Here is a 23,856-nt window from a genome sequence, read left to right on the forward strand (position 1 = left end):
GATTGTAGACATTAAGTAGACATCAGTCATGCAACATGGTAGAAAGGCAGGAGAGAGGAGCCAAGTCCTAGGTGACCTCAGAAGTGGATCTGCCTGGACTGATTTATGCACAAAAGAGAAATGTCTTCCTGCCCCCCATTAAATCACTGAAAACAAAGGTCTGTGCAGTCTCTCTTTAGTATTAGACTCAAGTTCTAGAACTTGGAGATAGACATATCTGCGGTATGAATCCTGAGTCTGCCTGTTACTAGCATTGGGAGTTTAAGCACACTGCCCTTGCATCTTCAGTGTTCTCATCTGTGAAGTGGGTTATACTATCCACTTCGTACAATGCCTGTATAGCTTAGTTTTTACGTGACATGTAAGACATACAGAGGCTTGTTCTTAACTGCTCAAATAAGCACGTCTTTCGCAATGATTTGAGGGAAGAGTTTTGATTTTTCAGGTATCTCATTTATGTGATAGTCAAAGGTCCATGTGCAGAAAACGTTCCATTCCTAACTCAGCTATTAATTTCTACGGTGTGTGAGATATTCCCTTAGGTGGTGTGGGAAATAAAAAGATAGCATAGGGCGATTCTACACTCAAGTAACACACAATTTAATGAGGAATAAAAAGGAAAATAGAAACAGCCAACCAATGGGCAACAGAATTTTAAAAGTGTGAAAGAAGGGGCTGTCCCTGAATAAAACTGAAGTGAGACACTAGACAGAAAGGCAGGACTTGTGCGGTCTGCGGAGCTTAAGAGCTTATATTGCTCTTGCAAAGTACCTGAGTTCTGTTCCTAGCACTGAGGGCAGGAGGCTGGCAACCTCCCAGAACTCCATCTCCAGGGAATCAACATGTTCCACGGCCACCTACACTCAGGGTCACACACCCGCACAGAGACACACACTCATTTACATAATTAAAAGTAGAAGTAAGTCTTTAAAAACTGCAGGACAAGCTCTGGTTTAATCTTATTTTAAGGTAAACAATAAATATTTTTGTGGGAACGAAATGCCTTTTGGCACTACAATTGTTAACATTTTTCTTTTGGTATCCAAAATTCAGATTCAAATGAGAATCCTATATCTTGTGGTAAAGCTGGTGATTTAAACTTCTCAGGATCGTGGGAGGCTGGGTACAACGGGGTTTGACAGTTGTTATACCCTAAGAATTCCAAATAGGATTTCAGTCGCTGGATTATGTAAAATTAATCCAGGCCAAGAAGGCCGTAAGAACAAAAGACTCACAATTTCTGGGTCTTTGGTGACTGTGTGATCATTGGGTGATTCATGTAACCTGGCCACCATCTTGATGAATCTAACTGATGATGATCCCCGTGATGGTTGTAGAGAAATATATAACCACGCTGCAAATTCAACAACTCAGATGTGGATCCTTAGCCTTGTGCACATCCAGCAGTTGGTGTCCTGAATTCTGAGAGTGGAATTAAACTAAAAAGTGGGGTTTGGGCTGCCAAGAGATTCAGCAGGTAAAGGTGCTTATTCAACCCACGGAACCCACATGATAGAGAGAGAGAACCATTCCTCTGACATGCAAGCTATACACACATCACTACCACCCCCAAACACACACACACACACACACACACACACACACACACACACACACATACTTTTTTAAAAGACATTTTTTAAAAGAAAGAAAATGGAGAATTTAAGGGAGGCTGTCACATTTGACATAGTGATATTCTGAGAATGGAAATCACTGCACAGATCTTCTTAATTGGCAAGACAATTATAAAACACACACTGTGGTTCTGTTCAGTATAAAGACCCTATCCTGCCCCATCAGCCAAAGAGATGGGTTCCAAGTAGCCATATCACCACACCTAAACTGATGGGACAAGTGTGGCTATATAACTTTGGCTGAGCCAATCAGAATGCATTTGGAATTGGGACTAGAAGATTCTAGCTCATTGTGTGTTGGATTCTTATGAAAAGAATTTCTATTTATGAATAATTGCTGGCCACTATGGCAAAGCCTTGTTCCTACCAAGTCCTCATGAACTCTGCTCTTAGTGCGAGACATGAGCTCAATCTCATCAGCCTGGACACCTTTTCCTCCCACTCTTTGTGATCTGAAAGTTGGAAAATTTATGTATTAGGTGCTAAAATCTGACATGGTTTTGTGGGAGTAAAATGATAGTTTCTTTTTGCTTTTCAGTAATTATTTCTTACCTACTACCAGGGTCAGTCTGGGCACCAGGAGCTCAAGGCAAGATGCTGGCTGCTGGCTGCTGCCTGCTGCTCTGGCCTCCTCCTCTGTATTTACTCTCTGAAATCACAGTGGGGATATATCCTGATCTCTGGGAGTTTTAAGTGCCGTATCTGCTCTGCACAGTGAACTGGTGTTTGCATTATTGATAAAGAGGCAGAGATTCTGAAAGGTCAGCGCAGTGAGCCTGCCTTTCAAGCCCTGTTCAAGCACAGGCTTGCATCCCTTGCCGGGTTGTGAAAGCTCAGAATCGGTGTGGAGGTGGTGTGCATTTGTGCATGCATTGTGTGCACGTGCGTGAGGAGGCTGGGCTCACTCTTAGAGTCATTCTTCAGGAGCCATCCATCTTTTGTTTTGTAGACAGCCTCTCTGACCTGGTGCTCACTAAGGAGATGAGGGGGTGACTGGCCAGTGAGGGAACCCCAGGGATATGTCTGTCTACCCCTTCCCAATGCTTGGATTTCAAACATCAACCATCACTCTTAGCTTTAACAAGCAAACAAATATGGGTGCTGGGGATCACACTCAAGTCCTTAGACCCAGACAGCAAGCACTTGAGTGAGTCATCTCCCAGTAGGCTGAAACTTGGGGTTCATGAGACCCCTCTTCGGCTTGCTCTGGTTTTTACTTCGGTCCCTTGGAATTCCTCCAGACTTAGCAGGTCAACTCACTCCAGATAAAATGAAAATAGATTGGCTGCAGTGTTCCACATTCACAAATCTGGAATGAAATTGCAAATGGTAAGTGAACGCCATAGGATGCTTTCTCTGATCAATACCTAGAGATGGCCTTGAACCCAATGGCTTCAGAGACGTTGAAGAGGGAGGAGCCTGAACTGAGAAACAGTGAAGGGAGGATTCACTTGCTTTCTGGGTTGGGGAGCAAGAGAGAGCCATTTAGGGATGCAGCGTCTCTCTCCTGACTGTATCCCCCAGAAACCAGTGCCTTCTTCAAACATCCTCACTGGAAGACCTCACTCTAACATCGTTTACAGTGGCAGCATCAAACCAGAAGACTGTGGCTAAATCACTTGGGTGGCTGAGCAAAGGTAAGTTTCATAGCTGGAGCCCTGGAAGGCAGAACTACCCATGACCGGCTCCGTCAGACTAATCACAGCTGCCAAGGTTGTTAAAAAGTCCCGAAGGATCAACTTGCCCCTGAATTTGTACCTCTAAGTCATAAATCCCTAGAGTGGATGTGTGATTAAAAGGGTTAAATATCATCTTGGTAACAGCTATGATCTCTATTGTAAATGAAAATCCCAGTGCTCTGAACCAAAGTCATTTCCCATCAATATCCCAGTTTAATATTTTTCTGGACTACAGGGATCTTTAATGCTTCTTATTTTGTGTCTGAGATTAATCAGATGTTGCATTTCTCATACCTGGCTCTAGGGAACAATAGTAATTTTCCCCTTTATAAACTGTCCTCCCCACACACACTCAAAGGCAGCTATTTTGACTATCTTCTGCATAGAATGGCACTCTTCAGACTGTTATGAATAACTTTTTATAAAAAGTGATTGTCAGTGACCCTAGAGACAGTGGGAAAGCACGTAGCACTCAAGGCTACAATCATTGCAGGGGTCTGGCACTCAGTGTTTTATGGACCTGACCACAAACCCTGCGTTTAATAACCTGCCTTTCTATGCCTGTACATTAGATAGCAAAGCTTTCTAAATCACCAATAAATCACTCATGCAGGCCAGGTAGAAATGGACCTCATATAGATTATTCATTTATGAGTTCCCATGGAGAGGAACTTCATAACGAAATGGCTTAGAAAGATTATTAGGAGGAGGAGGACTTCCCAGGACATACAGAGGCACCCTTCTCCAGAGAGTGGGTTGAAGGCGGTTTTACCTGTGCTTAGCACATACCTAATCAAAGACAGATACATCCGAGTTCATGTCCCAGCTCCATCACTTGTTAAGTCTGTGGCACTCCAAGTTACTCAGTCTCCATCTGCCCAGGTTTCTTTGTCATACTATAAAATAAGCATCATAACAGCACTCTTGCAATGGAGTTGTCGCACACCTACACGGGACAGTGACATTGATGTTAACAGCTCACTCTTTCAGAGAGACAGGAAGTACTTGAGGTCTTTCCCTCCAAAGGGATTCATTACAGAAAATGAGCATTACAGTTGATGGCTGTGGTGAGAAACCAGAGGCCCAGAGGGCAGCTTGGAGACTAAACATGGTGGGAAGCTGCTAGGGATGGAGGAACAGAAGGAGATTGTCTTGCAGGAGATAAAACCACATCCAGATCTGAGCTAGAGACACTGGGGAATGCCCCAGGATGCAGAGAAAGGGAATAAAAATATCCCAACCTGTCTCTAAATTCTGTTTTCTCATCTTGCACCAGCACCTCCAATGGCTGAACCTTCCTGGGAGTTTTAGGGTAAGGGAGCCCAGAGAATGTAGCTCCCTAAATTACAGAACAGGTGAAGGAAACCTCAAGGGTGGATCTGAGCACAAACAGGAAGTTAACCCAGAAATCTTGACACTTACTGAGCCCTTCTTACGAGCAGGCTCCGGGCTCAGTGCTTTGTAGGAATTAATTCATTAAACCTCGATGGAATACCCAATGACTGTCAGATCTGTTATTGAAGTAATTAGCATAAAACTTAAAGAAAATAACAGCATATGGTAGCATCTTTCACACTGAGGTAAACTGAAAGGGGGAACTGTGCCTAATTCATCTTTAGGTGCCCAGCACAGTACATGGTACCCTGCCTCTGGTGGTCATTCCATTCCCATTTGTAAAACTAAACGAAATCTGCATCGGTGAAATCAATGGAGTGAAGCTAAGTGGAATTTTGCTAGTCACTGCCAAGGCTTCCTCATAAACGATCTCTGCCTGGCTGTCTCTCAGAGAGGATGGGGGAGGGGGAAGGGAATGGGGGGCGGCTTTTAGAATCCTGTGTCATCATCTCCACGTCCCTGAGAGCTCCAAAGCCTGTCCTGGGAAGACCATATGATCTGACCACAAAGGGATAAAGATGTCTAGATGCACTTGAATCAAGCCCAGGCACCAGACAGACTGTGAGCACGTGTGTAGCCCAGGCCTAGCCTGACAACAGTCACATGAACAACTCTGAGTGGATCTACCAACTGAGCCAGAAACCAACTGAACTGAGAACCCAGGTGTGAATATGGCCTTTCTAAGATACCATGTTCGGATGTAATTTGATCTTCAGCAATAATTAATATAGGAACATGTGTGTTCTATAAAATAAAAGCAAAAAATTAAAAACAGACAAAAGATCCAATAAAATATTAAGAGTGAGTCCTTTACTAACCCATCTGTGTTTTATAGTGAGTCCCTCCAATAACCTTTCTGTGGTTTTCTTCCTTCTCCTTCTGTATGAAGTTTTGGCATCACCTTAAAAAATGAAAAAAAAAAAACATTGTATGTTGGAAAACACTTAACAGTGGCTTTGGGAGCATCTAGACTTCTTCAAGAAGCTCCAGGCATCCTATCATGGCTCCCCGAAGATCCAAGCAAGTAAATGAAGGTGATAATAGCTGAATCCTTAATATGAAGACTTCTCTTGCTCCCCGCAGGCACTGAGTCCCTGTACGCATGTGCATGAGAGCATTCTTGTTCATCTTACGTGAGCCAAAGCTCTTCATGCCTGTTGATCTGTTTCATCCAAAGCCAAGTCGTCTTCAGGACCCACTGACAGGAAGTCTGTCTTTCTAATGAACTTAACAGTGTCTCCCTGGAGCTTCCAGTCACAGGTCATCACTGAGTACCTGCTGTGGGTCATGCACTGTTCCAAGCCCTGGATACAATAAAGAACAAGACAAAAATCCTTATTTCCCAGGAATGTATATACTAATAGATGAAATGTAAAATTTAAAAATCAAAACTTGGGTTGGGGATTTAGCTCAGTGGTAGAGCGCTTGCCTAGCAAGCGCAAGGCCCTGGGTTCGGTCCTCAGCTCCTTAAAAAAAACCGTAAAAATCCAAACTTATATGATTGTTACAAATCAAGAGATTGCCTAACAGGCCATGCAATGGAATATTTTTCCTCGATACAGCAGTTCTGAGGGATGGGAGGATTTGGTCATGAGGTGGCGCCCTTATGTGGATTCCTGCCTCTCCCAGGGATGGTTAGCTATACAGTGGGGGCTCTGCCTTGTCTCCTTTGATGTCTCCTCTCCTAGGAGTTGGAGCATCGCAAGACCTTCATCTGATGCAGCTGGCTGATGTTAGACTTCCCCATCTTCAGAACCACGAAGTCCAAATAAACCTCTTTTCTTTATAAAGTATGCAGTATCAAATGTTATGTCATGAAAGCAACAGAAAACAGAGTTTTTAAAGGACGGTCATGGAAGACCGTCTTGGGGGGTTGACTTTGGATGGAGACATGGCTGAAGAGAGAGAGGACACCTGTGTTTCTCCAGGAGAGCGTTCTGATGGAGGAACACCAAGAGCTGAGTTCTGAAGAGGCGCCTGCTTACAAACCTGACCAAGAGTACAAAGGCCAAGATGGCCGAAGGGGGCTGTGTGTGAAAGAGAGAGGAACATTGGGTCAGGAAAACTATGAGAGCCCTGCTGAGGGCTTTGGATTTCATTCTCGGTGTGCTGAGAAACTTCTGGAGGGCAGGCACAGGGGTGTGATACAGCTAACTGGTGTGGTCAGAGCTTTGCCCTAGCTACCAAGTAGGAACCTGAAGGTAGGGAAGGAGAGTGAACGGCCGTTAGCAGTTCGCTGAGGCTCTCCAGGCAGCCAATGAGAAGTGGTTAGGTTCCAGATAGAACCCCAAGACAGAACCACTGGGGCTTACTAGATTACACACAGATGTAAAGAGAAGTCAAAGAGAACCCCAAGGCGGTTTTTAAAAACAAGTAGCTTTACATCAGCAATACTTGTAAATGACTGCGTCAAACAGTTGGTTCATGTAGGAGAGAGACAGATACACTCCCAAATCATTTTAGTAGTAGGGCTTATTATATTAAACACACAGCAGTTAGGCAGAAAATAAAAGTATACACATGTGGGAACTCTAAGAGGGAACAGTCAGGATTCCCTCTGGGAGGAGCGTCATTATGAACATTGAATGAGTAGGATTGGCAGACAAAGATCTTTCCAGATAGTGGAGTCAGCCTAGATGAGGAGGAAGAGGAAAACACAGAGTTTGGGGTGTTACTAGGAGGGGTCAACAGGCAAGACGGGCATGGAAGAGAACGAATATAGGAAAACCACAGGGAGCAAACTCAGCTTAGGAGGGTGGTCGTTCAGAGGAGACAGGGTCCCATCCTGAAAACAGAGCCACCCGTGAGGATTAAACCAAGGAGGTGTGGGGTAAGAAGTGGACCCCAGAGTTCATCCTGGCAGCCACATGTGGAGAGAGGTGTGAAGACCGTCAGACAGAAGGCAGTGTGTCACTGTAGTCATTATCGTCCTTGGAAAATGCTGGCCTGGAACCGGTAGGAGAGGGAAGGACAGAACTAGAGAGAAGCCAGTTGTGCTGTTGAAACAGGAAACCAGAGCGACTGACCTTGATGACTGAGAACAGGTGGTTCCAAGTTCCTAATGTGAGTGGGTGAAGTAGAAAATTGGGGAGGATGGATAATTTGACATACTAAGTTCGAGCTGCCTTAAGGATAGCCTATGCTACCTCTGCATACAGTTAGGTGTAGAAGTGTGAAGGTCAAGGTCCGATGCAGGAAATAAAGACATGTTTGTATCATTCTGTTCTTGAGGACTCTACAAGTTAAATCTGATTTGCTTTCGGCATCCTTAAACATTTTAGGATAATCATGCTGCTCAGATCCCCCCCACTGAGCTGCCTGAGGTACCCTTGGCTCTTCCCATCGCTGCCCACTTGGGTCCCAAACAGAGCACTCATTAGCCCCACTGCTCATGGTGTCATCTGTGGCCCAGTGGCACCACCTGGAGTCTGGGAATATATGGACCAGTCCCCTCACCTCCAGAACTATTGGCTCAGCATCTGTATTTTAATGGAACCCTTCAGTGATTCTTCAAAACACTGGTTTAAAGTAGACTGATGTGCACTAACATGGTCCTGACAGGTATTAGCCATGTGTGGAAAGGCTATTTTGTTTTATTTAATTAAATAAAGGCTGATCCATCCCCTGTGTTGTGCATAACACACTCAATGAAGGTCCAGATTGTTGGGATAGTTGGTGCCCTCCATCAGAGCCAGCACAGCCCACCTGACCCTGCATGTCCTTTACTTTTATCTGTGTCCTTTCTTCAGAAACTTGCCATCGCGTCAGGTTCCCAGACCCACATCATATGGGATGTGGTAGAACATCTGCCTTTGTCCAGTCCCTACAATTAGCAGCTGCATGGCTGCAGCACTTAATTTTTCTGGACCTGTTTTCTTCATCTGTTGTTTAAAAGGTGGTGGGACTAACGCCAGTCTTACAGGCTGCTTTGGTTTGGAAGTGGCTTGCCCCAAGTATGGTGTGCTAAGATTGTAGATCCTCTAAAAAGTTAAGGTCTAGTCCTAGGGGAGGAAGAATCGATGCTAGAGAGCTTGCCCAGCATGACCAAGGGCTTAGGCTTGATCCCGACACCAGAGGGGGGAAAGATATATTTTCCCTGATGTGGTGGTACACATCAGCAATTCCAGTAGTCGGGACGCACAGGTAGGATGATGCCAAGTACAAGGTCAGCCTGGGCTAGGTGATGAGATGAAGTGAGACTAGTGGAGAGTAATTAGGTCATGGAATTCTACCCTCTGAATGGATTAATATTGGGCTTAAGGGAGTGGGTTGGGTCTAATAGAAGTAGATTCATTCCCAAGACAGCAAGTTGTTAGAGTCAGAATGAACCAGTCTCTCCAATCTCCTGCCTTCTTCCTCACAAATGTGCCTCCTTGGACAGAGTTTTTCTCTTTCTGCTTCTTCACTGGGTTGTAATGCAGCAAGGGGAACCTTGCCAGGATGCTAGTGCCATGGTGTTCCAGGGACCAAATAAACCTCTTTATAAATTACCCGGCCTCAGGCATCTTCTTATAATAATACAAAGCACACTAATAGATATGGTTATTGCAAAGTTTAAATGACTTGAAGCATGAAGAAAAAGATCTGGAGCATTTAAAGGAGTCATTGCCCAAGGCTGTCAGTAGAATCTCACTACAATGCAGTTCACAAAATCACGGCATTTTGGAGGTTCAGAAAGGTTACACTGTAGATGCTTAGAGAGATACAGACTCATTGCGGGCTTGGCAAGCAGCCCCTTGGAATACGTCTGTGTCTTCTCTCATATACTTCAGGCTTTGGGAGGTGTGTCCCCAGTGTGCACTGTCCAACCTGCCCAGCAGTGTACAGCAGGTCTGCCTTCCTTATTTAGAGCATCAGAACCTAGCTGGCTCGGGGTAAGTCTTGGGGGAACTTAGGATCCACTGGATGGATCTTAAGGTCTTTGGGTTTGGCTTTAGGTTCATAATGAGTCTGCAATTATGAAAAATGTGTAGTTCATTTCAGTGAAAAATAATTCTGATTGTTTTTCAGTTGCCTGGGTGCCTTAAATTTGTACAAAATCATTAGCTGGCAGAGATTTCCTCAGGAACATGGTCCAGTGTTGCGACTTTCCAGTTCTTCCTATAAGCACTGGCCAATGGCAAAGCAATGATTATCTCACTGACTGGGGGTGTGGGTATGGGTGGAGGGATGCTGGAGGGTGGGGAGCAGTAGCATTTTATTACTTGTTTTTGATTTGCTGAATTGCTACCAGGAAATGGGTGCCTTGCCTGGAACAGTGGGGCTGTTATGAATGGCAGGATTATGGGTATCAAGCTATGGTGGATAGCAGGGCTGTCATCCTGAGCCCTCATTCAGCAAGCTGGTTCTGGTTCAGTGGGAACAGTATAGGGTTCAGAAACCAGCATTCAAGTAAACACTGTGGGTGCTTTGTATGGGCACATAACAGATCTGAATCGTCCCAAGTGAAAGTTCCGTGTGACCATGTGACTCGCTTGGGCTAAATAAATGTGAACAGAAATTATTTGTCATTACTGGGTAGAATTTTTAAGAGAAACTGGTGCACCTGCCACATAACCCCTGCTCTTCTGAAAAGACTACAGAGCCCAAGCTACAGCAAAGCCTGGATCCTAGGAGTCTATGTGGAGTCCAAGAGAAGAATAGATTGAGCGGGAGATTAAAAACAATAATAATAAACCCATACAGTGTTTGTTATGTTAAGACATTGAGATTTGGAGGTCATGTGTTGCTTCAGCGTAAAGCAGCCCTCATAACTAGTGACCTCGAAAGTTGTTACCACATCCAGTTCTTCTAATCAGTGTCCTTGAGTGGGTGGCACGTCAGGTAAACTTCAAGTAAAATTTAAGGAAAAAAAATGAGCCTCTCTATTGCTTGCCTAAGTAGAATGCTAAATAAGTTTTAAAAATACAGTGTTTATTTTAGAAGCCAGAAACGACAAAGACTGGCCTGCAATAATTAGAAAGGGTTTGGTTTTATATTAAACCCAGATTTACCGAGACCTTAGTTTTTATTCTATCTAAAGTAAAAAGAAATTTAATTCCTGATGTGTCTTGTCATATAACCTAGACCTTGAGTTCTTGGGAAGAATCTTGAATTGAATATTTAAGCAATTATAGCAACCGGAGCCTCCCAGAGTGTTACCTGATTTCATTACATTTCAATCTCGAAGACGTATGTCTTCTATTTTGGCTTTTCATTAAAAGAGGGGAAAGAAGAAAGCACAGTGAATGTCTACGAGATAAATGAACGGTTCATCCTTTCTTAATAAATCTATTCCCCCTTCTCCTTGAGCTCTTGTCTGCTGTCCAAGTCACTAGGGACCAAAGAGGTCTCTGTGGGAGGGCCGAGGAAGACTTCAGTGGGAGAAGAGGTGACAGGGATCATCGGGTGCCACCTGGAGGAACCCAAAGACAGATGAGAGTGATCGTAACCAGCGCTCAGACCAGGGACACCACGAGCTGGCCCCAGCCTCCCCTTCTTACCGAATGCCACTTAAGGAGGAGGACAAACAGAATTGGTGGGAGTTCAGCTTTGAGTTGATAAACTGATGAGGTAAACTGAGACTCTTCTGAGAGGGTGAGGACTCCAGGGTGAGAGGGGAAACATGTCTCAGACATGGGAGCACAGGTGTGGAATCCTAACACTCAGAGACTGAGACAGGAGGATTGCAAGTCCCCCCCACCCAAAAGAAAGGCGGGGATGGAATTAAGTGGAGCACTTGCCTGCATTTCACGAGGCTCTGGTTCAGATCCCAGCACAGGAGGAACAGAAAATGGAAGGTGTTTAGAGAATTCTTTCCCTGGGAAGACGTAAGCAATGCCCACTCACTCTTTAAGATCCCAAGGACAAACCAAATTACAATTCCTGCGCAGATCAACCTGGGGAGCTGATTGGCTTACTGGAATTGCTTACAGAATGTGGATGACCCCAAAGCAGCTGCCCTGGAATGACTCTCCCCAGCATGGACCGTGGCTTCCTCACAGATGCATAAACAGAGCCCATCTTCAATTAACCTTCCCCCGCCAGCTCATGTACGTACTCTACACCTCCCATGACCCAGAGACCAGGTGCAAGGACAGAACTACATACAAATGGCTAAGAGGAAGAACTGGACTCTTGGGGGAGGGCCCAGTGACACCCTCGCCACCTCCTCCTGTCAGGGAATGCTGAGCGCCATCACAACGGACTCTTGCAAGCAGGCTGGTCTGAGGCAGATGATGGCTGTTCCCTCAGAGGACCAAGTTCTACAACAGAAGGGGAGGACACAAAGTCACTTTAATGAATGTAAATCTTGATCTATAGGCACACTCAGTGAAAGTACATGATTTTTGTACACACATTGCAGGGAAAAAACACCGACACTTTGGCTCCTTTCTTGAGAGACACTAGAAGAGTGTTCTTGACTTTGGTGTTTGCAGGTTTTCAGAGGGCACCAGGCTCACACTGGGGCTTGACACTGTGCTGACTGCTGCATGGACACTCAGAGTTTCTTGTCCAGTGGGTCTGAGGAGGAGCTCAGAACCTGCATTTCTAGAAAGTTCTCTAGTGAGTCTGTTGCTGCTGATGCAGGGATCACACTTTGAGAATCCCCGCGTTAATTCACCTAAGTCCAGTGTTCAGCTCACCCCGGCTGACACTAAACCCTGGAGGATGGGGTGATGCAGGACACAGCTGCAGCCACGATGCGATGTCACCAAAGCCACCATCTTCTCATCTTCACACCTCTGCTGACATTCCCCAGCAGTCCTTACAGGCTAGGTGTGACGCGAAGCATTTCTGACAGCTGGCCTCCTCTAACCCACATGTCCTGTTCCCATTTTGCAGGTGATGGGGCTGAAACTTCAAGAAACCCAGGGCCTTGTTACAAGCGCCAGGGGTGACCCAGCCTGGCCTCACTGGGCAGTCTCTATCAAGAGCAGTTTCTGAACCACCGCCGACTCAGCTTGTCATCTGAGCAACACCCCTTTAAAGGGGGTAGTTTGGGGACCACAAGACCCAGAACTGATTTATTAAAACCTACTCATTTGTGTCTAATCTCGGTGTTAGAGGTGTCTGAGCTGTCTTAGACACTGGGACAATTCCAGCCACAGTTCCACATCTCTGCCACTACCCCCCCCCCTCACTTGGAGACTTCTCTCCTCCTCAGAGCCCAGAGGTTTCCTTTCAGCTCCAGTCGTAGAGGTTAGCGCTTCAGTTTTCTGGTCACCCCTTTAATGTGCTCCTCCCCCACTCCACAGCTGAGGGAAGGGGCCAGAGAGGGTGCTTGCTCAAGCATCTAATTAAATTGAATTTTGCTAAACAAAACTTCATCTCCTCCAGAGAGAAATCATATCACTGTTTGTGAGCAGAAGCAGCTGTCAGCAATTATGTTTTAAATAGTAGGGTTTATTCTATTTGATATGCATCGTTTATAAAAATGCCTGTAAGGAAAAGCGGGTCCAGTGACGAACTTGAACAGGAACAGCCTGTGTTCAAGTCCGTTTTTGAGCAGTCTTTATTCAACCCCGAGTATTTTCATGGTCTTTGCTTATTCTGGCCCTGTGGTTGGCTCATTTGCTGTTCCCACTGCTCACATGGAAGGTGGCCTCAACAGTGTTCCCAAACCCCAGACTCAAAACTTAAGACAAATGGGGCCATGAGTCCTACTGGTCAGCTGTCAAGAACATGGCCCCTGAAGTTTCTCCACAGGAATCTGCAATTTGGGTGCCACTCCAGAGAAAATCATCTTCTTTTCACATTTATTTTTAAGTGTGTGTGTGTGTGTGTGTGTGTATCCATGTCTGTGTGTATGTTTGCGTGTATAAGCATAAGTACAGGTACCTTCAGAGGTGAAATGCGTCAGATCTCCAGGAGCTGGAGTTACAGGCAGTCGTGAGCCATTAGATGTGGACACTGGAAAGCAAACTCGGATTCTCTATAGGAGCAGCACGTGCTCTAAACCACTGGACTATTCCACCAGCCCCACAATGTCATCTTCTCAAGTCCATCTGGGCGAGAATACATGTGTTCACGCTCTCTCCAAACTCTTGGCTTGTTTCCCAAGAACATAAGAGGGAAAAACCCAGACAGAAACCCCAAACTTTCTCATGCTGTCCTTTCCTTCCTGTTCCCTCTTTTCTTTTCTCTGCCCTTTGGGGGAACACAAGCAAAATCCAGCTGGGCTCAACTCTGTAGGTGTGGGGAGGACACTTTCCCAAGGGTCAGCTGAATTCCCATCCCACTATGCCTGGCAGCTGGTATGGAATGGGTCAAAGAAGCAGATGGTGTAGAATGGGCAGTTAGGAACAGGAGGGAGGACTCTGGATCCACAGAGATCTACCCCCACCTGGGCAGAGACACCTCTACTACACTCATGTTAGTCCTGGGATTCCAAGCAGAGCCTCCTGCAACCATGAATGAACACACACTTGGTTCTAACCCACTCACATCCCTTCTTTATGCATCTTTTCCACGTGTTCTCTTTCCCGTTTTCCCAATTATAAAAGAAATACATGCTCACTGCAAAAGAAAAACATTGAAAATGAATAAACATGAAAACCCAGATCCTACCCTCCAAAATAACCACTGTGTGCCATTTCCATACTTTTCAGTATTTCTGAAATATTCAAATATTTGTGTCCATCTTCCAGATAGTTTTTATAGATCTGTGTATCTCTCTGAACAGAACTGTATTATACCGCCCATACCACTTTCTTTCCCACTTCATAATAACTTATAGATCTTTTGCCAAGTCAATCATATGTCTCTGCATCACTGTTCCTGTAACTATTATAATTCATTAACTAGATCCCGTTTGATGAACATGGGGCCTTCCCCACCATACTTCCTGGGCAAACTAACAGATAGTAATCTTTCCATAGCTGTTACCGGTTTTCACCTTTCCTCCAGTCTGGGGCTTGAGTCTCGGTCTCACAGATGCTCCATGGGACCATGGCCTGCGTACAACTGAAACTTCTGTAGCCTGTGTATCACTGCCAGCTAATGAACAACCATCTGATGGTTGGGCTAACCACCCCACACTAAAGGAGGAAACTTGCTCTTGGCTCTTTTTTGTTTGTTTGTTTTTTGGTTTTTTGAGACAGGGTTTCTCTGTGTAGCTTTGGCGCCTTTCCTGGATCTCGCTCTGTAGCCCAGGCTGGCCTCAAACTCACAGAGATCTACCTGCCTCTGCCTCCCGAGGACTGGGATTAAAGGCGTGCATCACCACTGCCCAGTTTTGTTTTGTTTTTTAATTTTTATTGAATCTTTGTGGATGTCCCATCATGCATCTGATCCCACTCATCTGCCCGCCCCCTCACTTCCGCCCTCTGCCCGCCCCCTCACTTCCGCCCTCTGCCCTTGCAACCTCCTACAGCTCTTGGTTCTTAAATGGCCATTCTCTCCACCAAGATTTCTCCTGTCTGAGCCTTGCCTGCCTCTGTGACTCACGTTCCAGCACGTTCTGCCTGTCACTCCCCTGTGTTTCCCCTGAGCTCTCTTCCACTAACACTCATTCTATAATTCTTCCTTCTGTTTCTGCTTCCTTAATGTTCTGGGGTGCTGGGGAGGTAGTTCAGTGGGCAAAATGCTTGCTAAGCAAGCATGAGAACGTATCTGTAACTCCAATGCTAGGAGCACAGAGATTCGGCACATCCTTGGGTCCTGCTGGCCAGATAGTCTCTAGCCAAATTAGCAAGCCCCAGGCTCAGTCAGATAAGAATCACAGAGAGAGACACTGACATTGATCTCAGGCCTCCAGACATATGAACATATGGACAAGCACCCACATGGACAGCACACACACACACACACACACACACACACACACACACACACACACATCCTTTTTCTTTTCATTGCCCTCCACCAGCCAAGGAGGAGCCTAGGGGGGTTGGAACATTTACATTCATGTGATGAGGTAAAAACAAGACATCCATGTTCAACTCCCACCTTGTCAGTACTCACTGGACAAGTCACTCACACTGAATCTCAGTTCTTCTATCTGTAGACTCAGAAAGCCTTGGCTAGCCCCACATTTCTATGTGAACTTTGCTTTGGGGAGCAGAGAGAAGAAATAAAAATGGTGACCTGTAAAAAGTGAGAGATTATTCTCAGTCATGTATAAATGACAAGACAGTGGTCTGCTCCCGGTGGGTGGACACCGAGTGTGGTGGTTTGACTGAGAACGGCTCCCATAGGCGCATAGATTTGAATCTCAGACCTCAGTTGGTAGAACTGTTTGGAAAGGATTAGAGGTGTGGCCTTCTCGAAGGAGGTGTGTCATGAGGGGCCACCTTTGAGGTTTCAGAAGACCCAGGCCGTTCCCAGTCTCTCACTTGCTGATTGAACAGAAGCTCTCAGGTACTGCTCCACACCGTTCCTGCCTGCACGCTGCCATGCTTTGTGGACTCTAACCCTCTGAAACCAAAAGCCCTGAATAAGCCACTGCTTTTATAAGTTGCTTTGGGTCATGGTGTCTCATCACAGCAACAGGAGTGTAACTAAGATACCAAGTCATAACAAATCTGAGAGTCAGAAGCAGTAGACGTATTCCCAGGGAGAGTGCTGGAGTCTGCTGACTACCCCAGACGCTGTTTGCTCTTTCGTCCTTTAAGGAATAGAACCTCACACCTCCCCTTCCAAACAAATGTGTCAAGGGTTAGTTAGGCACACAATCACCCAGCCAGAGCCAAAATTTCCCAGAGTCCTTTGCAGCTCTTGCTGAATGTGAACTGGTGGCCTGCCCAGCACAGTGGCATATAAACAATACCAACATGTGCAAGCTTAGCTTACTCATCCTTAACTCTTTCCTTCTCTAGCCTGACAGGTATGGCTGGTGATTCTGGCTGCAGCCTTCAGTTCTGTGGGTGTTTTAGTCAGGGTTTCTATTGCTGTGAAAAGACATCATGACCATGGCAACTCTTATAAAGGAAAACATTTCACTGGGGCTGACTTACAGTTTCAGAGGTTTAGTCCATTATCACCAAGGCAGCATGCAGACAAACAGTGCTGGAGAGGTAGCTGAGAGTTCTACATCTTGATCTGCAGGCAACAGGAAATGAACTATGTCCCACATCAAACATAGCTTGAGCATGTGAGACCTCAAGGCCTGCCCCCACAGTGACACACTTCCTCCAACAAGGCCATGCATCCAAGACTGCTGTTCCATCCAGGCCAAGCATTCAAACACATGTGTCTATGGGGGTCATCCCTATTCAAACTGTGCCAGTGATCTTGAACGGATCATCTGCCTGTGTCTCCCTTTTACAGTTTGAATACAAAATGTTTCCCACAGGTTTGTATGTTAAATAAGTGGTCTCCAGCTGCAGCACTGGAAATTCTGGGAAAATTGGGAGGTGGAGCCTAGCTTTGAGAAGATCACCAGAAGTTTAACTTTGAAGGTTTTACCTGGTCCCCAGGCCCCTCCGCCTTCTCCATGAGGGGAAGAGCCTTCTCCACATGCCCCCACTGCTGTGACGTCATCACAAGCACATGGTGCCGAAGAACCTACTGAGACTGTGAGCAAAGCAGCTACTTCTTCTCATGAGCTGCTTCTGTCAGGAATTTCATCCCGAAATACCACACAGTCTGACTAACACATTCTCCACCTACAACATAGCAGAAGACCATCTTATTTTGGATTTCTGTGATTATGCCAAGCAGTTAAGCTCCTGAGGACCCAATAGATGGTAGTTATGATTATTGCTCAAAGGGACCATGGTTTAGGGACTCATGTGGTAGGATTCTCAGGAAGAAAGGCATGTTTATTATTATTTTTGTGTGGCAGCCCACAGCTCTTTGCTTTAGAGCTGCTGGCCTTCCCAAATGCCGTCCAAAGTGGGGGAAAGGGCAGTTAGCAAAATGACTAACTGCCCAAAGGAGAAGCAGAAAAGGAAATACGTTAAAGTAAATCAGCGACTTTTGCAGAGCTGGGATCAGGAGACGTTTCTTTCTGCTTCTAGAGTAGAGAGGAATCGCACCTGATAGGCACTATAAATCGTGTGGCTGTCCAGGTCTCCCTCTGTGCTGTGACTTCCGGAAAGCCCCGAGCAGGTTTGCAGCTGTATAACACAGCACGCTGGTGGGCTGGATGGGTTCGTCTGTGTTGTGTTGCTTCTGATTTTACGTCTATAACCTGGGTTTTTTTCCTTTCTTGTTTCCTCTAGTTTATGCTGCCTTATGACATTTTATGAGTCCCTTTAAGACTCTTAAATATTTTCTTGGAACAAAGAATGATGGGTAGATGGATAAATGAAAAATAAGAGTAAAATCTTAGAGTAGAAAAATATCTGAGAAGCCATGTGATTCAATTCAGGTAATTTTTTTCTGCAATATTCTTAAAAGATAGTCAATCAAGTTGCCTAATCTTAAGATTTACAGTGATTAGCAACTTCTCTCCAATAAAATAGTTAATTGTAGATATTACTAGAATATCTTGACCTCAAAGAGAATGATTTTCTTCTTTATGGAAAGTAATTTTAGTTACAGCAAGAGGATATAATTTTTTAAGAAGTAAGGAATACAACCCAGGAGGCTGGGAGACGGCTCAGTTGATAAAGCGCTTGCCTTGCGGCCATACGGACCCGATGACTCCAATTCCCAAAATCTGTATAAAAAAACTGAAAGTCTGGGTGTGGTAGGACATGCTTTCTATCCCAGCACTCAGGAGGTAGAGGCAGATGGCTCTCTGAGAGTTCCAGGACAGCCTGCTCTACGTAGCGAGATCTAGGACAGCCAGGGCTACTTAGAGAGACCTTATCTCAAAAAAAAAAAAAAAAAAATCAGGCCTGATGGTGCCTACTGGAGAGCTGAGACGCTGAGTCCTTGGTATTCCTGGTCAGCCAGCCTAGTCTGCTTGGTGAGGTCCAGGCCAGTGAGAGACCTGCCATATATCGCTCAACACATACACAAAGATGGACGGTTCCTGAGAAATAACATCCAAGTTCACCCCATGGCCTCCACATATCTAGACACACACACACACACACACACACACACACACACACACACACACACACAAGACAACAGAGGGAGGAGGTAGGGGACCAACAAAAGAAAAGTATGGGTTTCTGGGCAAGGAGTAAATAAAAACAAAGTAAAATGGTATAATGTAAAAACAAATGTATTGGGCAGTGGTGGCACACGCCTTTAATCCCAGCACTCTGGAAACAGAGACAGGTGGATGTCTCTTAGTTCAAAGCCAGCCTGGCCTACAGATTGAGTTCCAGGACAGGCTCCAAAGCCGTAGAGAAACCCTGTCTAAAACCAAACAAACAAAAGTATTACAGACAGCAGAAAGAAAGTAGGCATGTATAAGCAATGTGGGCTGGTGTGGCTCTTTTCAGTCAGCAGCGTTAGCTTTGTGTGGTCTTCAGTATTTTCTCACTACAAACCATCTGTGTTTTTGATTCCGCCCATACTCAATCCAGGGCTTCTCCTGTTCTGTATCATAAGTAAAAAATGTGGTGCACGTCAAGAAACTGAAAAAGATCTCCCACACAAAGTGAGAGAATGTTTGCAAATGGGACACCTGGTAGGGAACTTGCACTAGAATGTACAGAAGGCTGCATAACTTAATAAGAAAAAGATGAATAACCCAATTTAGAAATAATCAAAGGCTCTGAACAGACACTTCTCTAAAGTAGCTATCAGAATGCCCAATAAGAATACAAAAAGATGCTCAGTACCATCAACCATCAGAGAAATGAATATTAAAACCAAATGCAGTACCAGTTCATGCCACCAGCACATCTATGATAAAGAGAGCTAGACAGTAAATATCAGCAAGCATGTAGAGAAGTTGTAACTCCCGTACACTACCGAGAGACCAGGAAATGCTGCAGCCACATGGGAAAACAGTCTATGCGCTCCCCGTGGGAAACAGTCTATTCACTCCTCATGGGAAGCAGTCCATGCACTCCTCATGGGAAACAGTCCGTGCACTCCTCATGGGAAACAGTCCGTGCACTCCTCATGGGAAACAGTCCATGCACTCCTCATGGGAAACAGTCCATGCACTCCTCATGGGAAACAGTCCATGCACTCCTCATGGGAAAACAGTGTATGCGCTCCTCATGAGAAACAGTCCATGCACTCCTCATGGGAAACAGTCCATGCACTCCTCATGGGAAACAGTCCATGCACTCCTCATGGGAAACAGTCCGTGCACTCCTCATGGGAAACAGTCCATGCACTCCTCATGGGAAAACAGTGTATGCGCTCCTCATGGGAAACAGTCCATGCACTCCTCAAAAGGTTAAACATCTGACCAAGTTATTCCACCCCTAGCTGCCTACCCAACAAAAATGAAAATAGGTCTCCAAAAACAACTTGTGTTCTGGTGATTCTAGCAGGCTTGTTCACAGTAATAAAAACAACTCAAATCCCATCAGCTGGCACATGTATAAAATGTGGTTTACTCACACTGCAGAATTTTTTTCATCAGCAAAGAGAAGTATTGAGACATCCTCCAGTGCGGATGGGGAAAAGAGATAAATGAAGCTCTACAGAAGAAGACTGTCAAAAAGACTAATTAATATCTGTATGTAGACTCTATGTGAAATACGCAGAATAGGCAAATACAGAGGAATTCGATGGGTGGTTGTCTAGAACTTGGGCTGAGGATAGCGTGGGAACAATTGAGGGGAACAGAAAATAATTGCTGATGGGTGCAGAGCTTCATCGCGGGACAATGATGAAAATGCAGTTGATTGTGGGGATAGCTGCACAGTTTCGTGACTACTAAATGCCATTAAATTCTGTATTTTAATTAGTGGAGTTGTATAGTAGATGACTATATATATATATATAATCAGTGAGGTGATCATTTTAAAGTAAGATACAAGTATTGTATCAATCCTAAAAACACACAGTTAATAAGATGTGAAGTTATTCTTTATTGAACCTGACGCAATCGAGAGAAGCAGGAACCTCAATGAGATAACTGCTTCAATCAGATTGGTCCGTGGCCACATCTCTGAGAAATTATCTTAGTAGGCGAGGGATGTGGGAGGGCCCAGCTCACTGTCAGCAGTGCTATCTGTAGGGAGGTGGTCCTGGCTGTATAAAGAAGCTGAGCCAGAGGGTGAGCCAGTGGGCAGCACTCCTCCATGGTTTCTGCTTCAGGTTCTTCCTTTGAGTTCCTGCCCTGACCTCCCTCAGTGATGGACTGTGATGTGGACTCGTAAGCTGAAACAAACCCTTCCCTCTCTAGGTTGCTTTGGGCCACAGTGGTCATCACAGAGACAGAAAAGCAAACTAGAACCACGGCAAAGACGAGAATCTACAAGACTCTCCAGGGGATCTGAGTGTCAGTTCCCAAGATCCACTTTGGGGACTTGGCTGGGGCAGCCACCACTCACCACAGACGCTGCAGCTCTCACGGGTGACACTGGAACCGACACCAGGTTCACTCACCGCTGCTTGCCAGGATCTGGCCATTCTTGGTGCCACAATTTCCATGGAAATTCCCCCAAGATCCTCTTCTGAACTGGAATTTAGAGGAGGACTGTGTGATTGGCAGAACCTAGGGAGAACGTCTGATTGACTAATCCTAGGTCACAGGCTTACACCTAAACTGTAAATAAAGCTCAAGAAATAAGTTCTGGCTTCTGCTGGAGAGTCAGCTGCACAGTAGAGCAAGCCTTTGATAACAGAAGGAAATTCCTTCATTTCTCGGTCCTGGTTTCCAATGGGTAGAGTGAATCTGAATTTTCTTGTGATGTTATGAAGGTTGTAGATTCAACTTCTGTTCCTGAATAGTTGCCTAAGCAGAAGATCTGCTTGTAAGTAGCATGTGCACATCCCATCCCTGTTCTGCATTGCTAGCTCTATTTCAGTAGCTTGAGTTCTGTTTAGTGCATTTCCGCCATGGACATTGTCAAATGCACTGAGTCCCCCTTAGTGCACACACACACACACACACACACACACACACACACACACACACACACACAGACACACAGACGCGTGCGCCAGAGAGCCAATTGTTGAACCTTTCAGAGTACAGCCCTGTTTTTCATCCTCCTTGGCATATAAACCGTCACTGCAACAAGGATTTTGAACACTCCCCCCAGTGCGGGCTCTCTGAACCACTTCTGGCCTGCAGACTGTTTATTACCAGTCCTCAATAAGTACAGAAATTGAGTCGTTTTAGAACCTTTTTAAGTTGCTCTGATACCCAAACATATAATTTTATGTTTCACACAATATCAGTCCAGGATGGATTGGAAATTTAAAACTGACCCATCACCACGGGTTGTTTGAGGGGTACAGCTTGGATGATTCTCATGGCTCTATTGTTCCAATCTCTTGATGTAACAGGTAGTAATATTACCCTCCCAGCTACTGAGTGTCCCATTATCTGATCATGGATGTCTTCCTTGCCAACCACTCTCTTATGCCTTTCACAATGGATTCGTATGCTTTTGCTCAAAACCCACCATTCTGCCTTCCAGCTTCCAGTCCCCTCTCCTAATTGACATAGTATCAAAGAGCTAAAAGAATTGGCAGACTTTAAACAAACAAACAAGAACCCACACGGATTATAAAATACCACCTTTTCTTTCTCTTTCCCATACACAAAGCCAAGAAGGATATAGGCAAACATATCAGTAATGTTGTGGAATGTCACCACAAGCATTTCTCACTGCAATGGTTAAGATAGTAAATTCTGAGTTCTCTGTATGCAAGCAAGGATCTCTAAGGCTTACCTATCTTATTTCTTGGTGGTAGGATAATGTATAGAAGTTATATGCTTCTGCAAACTTGGATTTTCTATAGACTGTTTAGTGTTATAAAGTCAGAAACAAACCCTTGTCCCCATTTCCTGGCTTCCATGGACTGTCTACGGATCTCCTTCCTATGCCCTGGCTCCCTGTGGGGCAGATGCTCAACCTCACACATCACCCTTGGAAAGCCTTTAGGACAGTCTGGCCACTGTTATCTTGACACTCAGTTATCAAATCCACGTCGGAGCTGACCGAAAACACTTGGGGGTCATCCCGACTTGTGGTTTGTCCCTCTCCCAACTTTTTGCCAAAGTCTGCGCTTCTTTATTTATTAAGAAATTATCCTATCCCTGACACTGGTTTTCTGGAATGTCACCACAAGCATTTCTCACTGCAATGGTTAAGATAGTAAATTCTGAGTTCTCTGTATGCAAGCAAGGATCTCTAAGGCTTACCTATCTTAAACATGGGGACCGTGGCAAGTATTTTGGTTGATAACCAGTTGTTATGGCGAAGCAGTGAGACAAGCCTAGAATTTCTATAGAAAAACCATTTGTTTCCAGAGGCTTTAAATATGTATCTCATCTCTCCTTTGCCTTGAATAAGAACCTTAAAGTAGTCATAACTAGAGAAATCTAAACCCATAGTGTAAGCCTTATTTATTCTACAAATCTTAATGTATTTATTTAATGCTATTATCCAGTCCTAGAAAATGCACTGGACAATTCTCACTGTTATAAACTGCAGAAGGAAGCATGAAATAGTATAATCTTTGTGGAAATTAAAGTATCTCTCTGTATCAAAAGTCTTAAAAACAGAAAAACAATCATAACTTTTAGTGAAAGCAAGGAGAAGAGGGCAAATTCTCCTCCCTCCCAATAAGGTAAAACCGGACAACATAATTTAAAATGACTATTTCAGAGTTCTGGAGAGTGATGGGAGGCAGACAACCAATAGAAAAGTATACATTCACAAAGAACAACTGTTGGATGGGGTTGGAGCAGGCGTCTGTGCTGTCTCTTCCAGCACCGATCCCCTCTCCCAGTGCTAGTGTTATCTGGCCATAGCCTTATTGTTTGGAGGACTTGATTTGGAGCAGAGGGAGGAAAGTCTGTGCCCAGAATAATTGACAGTAAAAGCAGCATTCTGGGCAGGAAAAGCTCATAGTTATGCTGTGGAGGGGCTTAGCAATAAGAGCCTAGCCAGTATGTAACAGAGGGAGCCTGGAAAAATGAGAAACCCATCTTAATGAGAAACGCTCCTCGCTTATCCCTGGCTAACTGGGAGCCCAAATAAGTTAGTCTGTAGATCCAAGAAGTTCCATCAACCCCAAGGATCATAAGCACAAAGAGATTCTCATTTAGAAATGTAGTTATCTGACTATTGAAAGCCGCAAACAAAGCAAACATCTTAAAAACAAACAACGCCCCCACAACAAAC

At 45.0% G+C, this 23,856-nt stretch overlaps 2 long non-coding RNA genes across 2 annotated transcripts; one reads left to right on the forward strand and one right to left on the reverse strand.

Moving 5' to 3' along the window:
* Positions 1 to 1,004: 1,004 nt before the first annotated feature.
* On the reverse strand, positions 1,005 to 5,104 carry LOC131895147 (uncharacterized). The gene is made up of 3 exons (XR_009375110.1): positions 4,736 to 5,104; positions 4,103 to 4,259; positions 1,005 to 2,943 (listed from the first exon to the last, which is right to left on the reverse strand). It is a non-coding gene; the product is annotated as an uncharacterized LOC131895147 (long non-coding RNA).
* A 75-nt stretch (positions 5,105 to 5,179) lies between these two features.
* On the forward strand, positions 5,180 to 6,040 carry LOC131895050 (uncharacterized). Its single transcript, XR_009375088.1, has 2 exons — positions 5,180 to 5,371; positions 5,792 to 6,040. It is a non-coding gene; the product is annotated as an uncharacterized LOC131895050 (long non-coding RNA).
* Positions 6,041 to 23,856: the final 17,816 nt, after the last annotated feature.

The sequence above is a fragment of the Peromyscus eremicus genome, chromosome 18 (genome assembly GCF_949786415.1).
Source record: "Peromyscus eremicus chromosome 18, PerEre_H2_v1, whole genome shotgun sequence".
Taxonomy (NCBI): Eukaryota; Metazoa; Chordata; class Mammalia; order Rodentia; family Cricetidae; genus Peromyscus; species Peromyscus eremicus.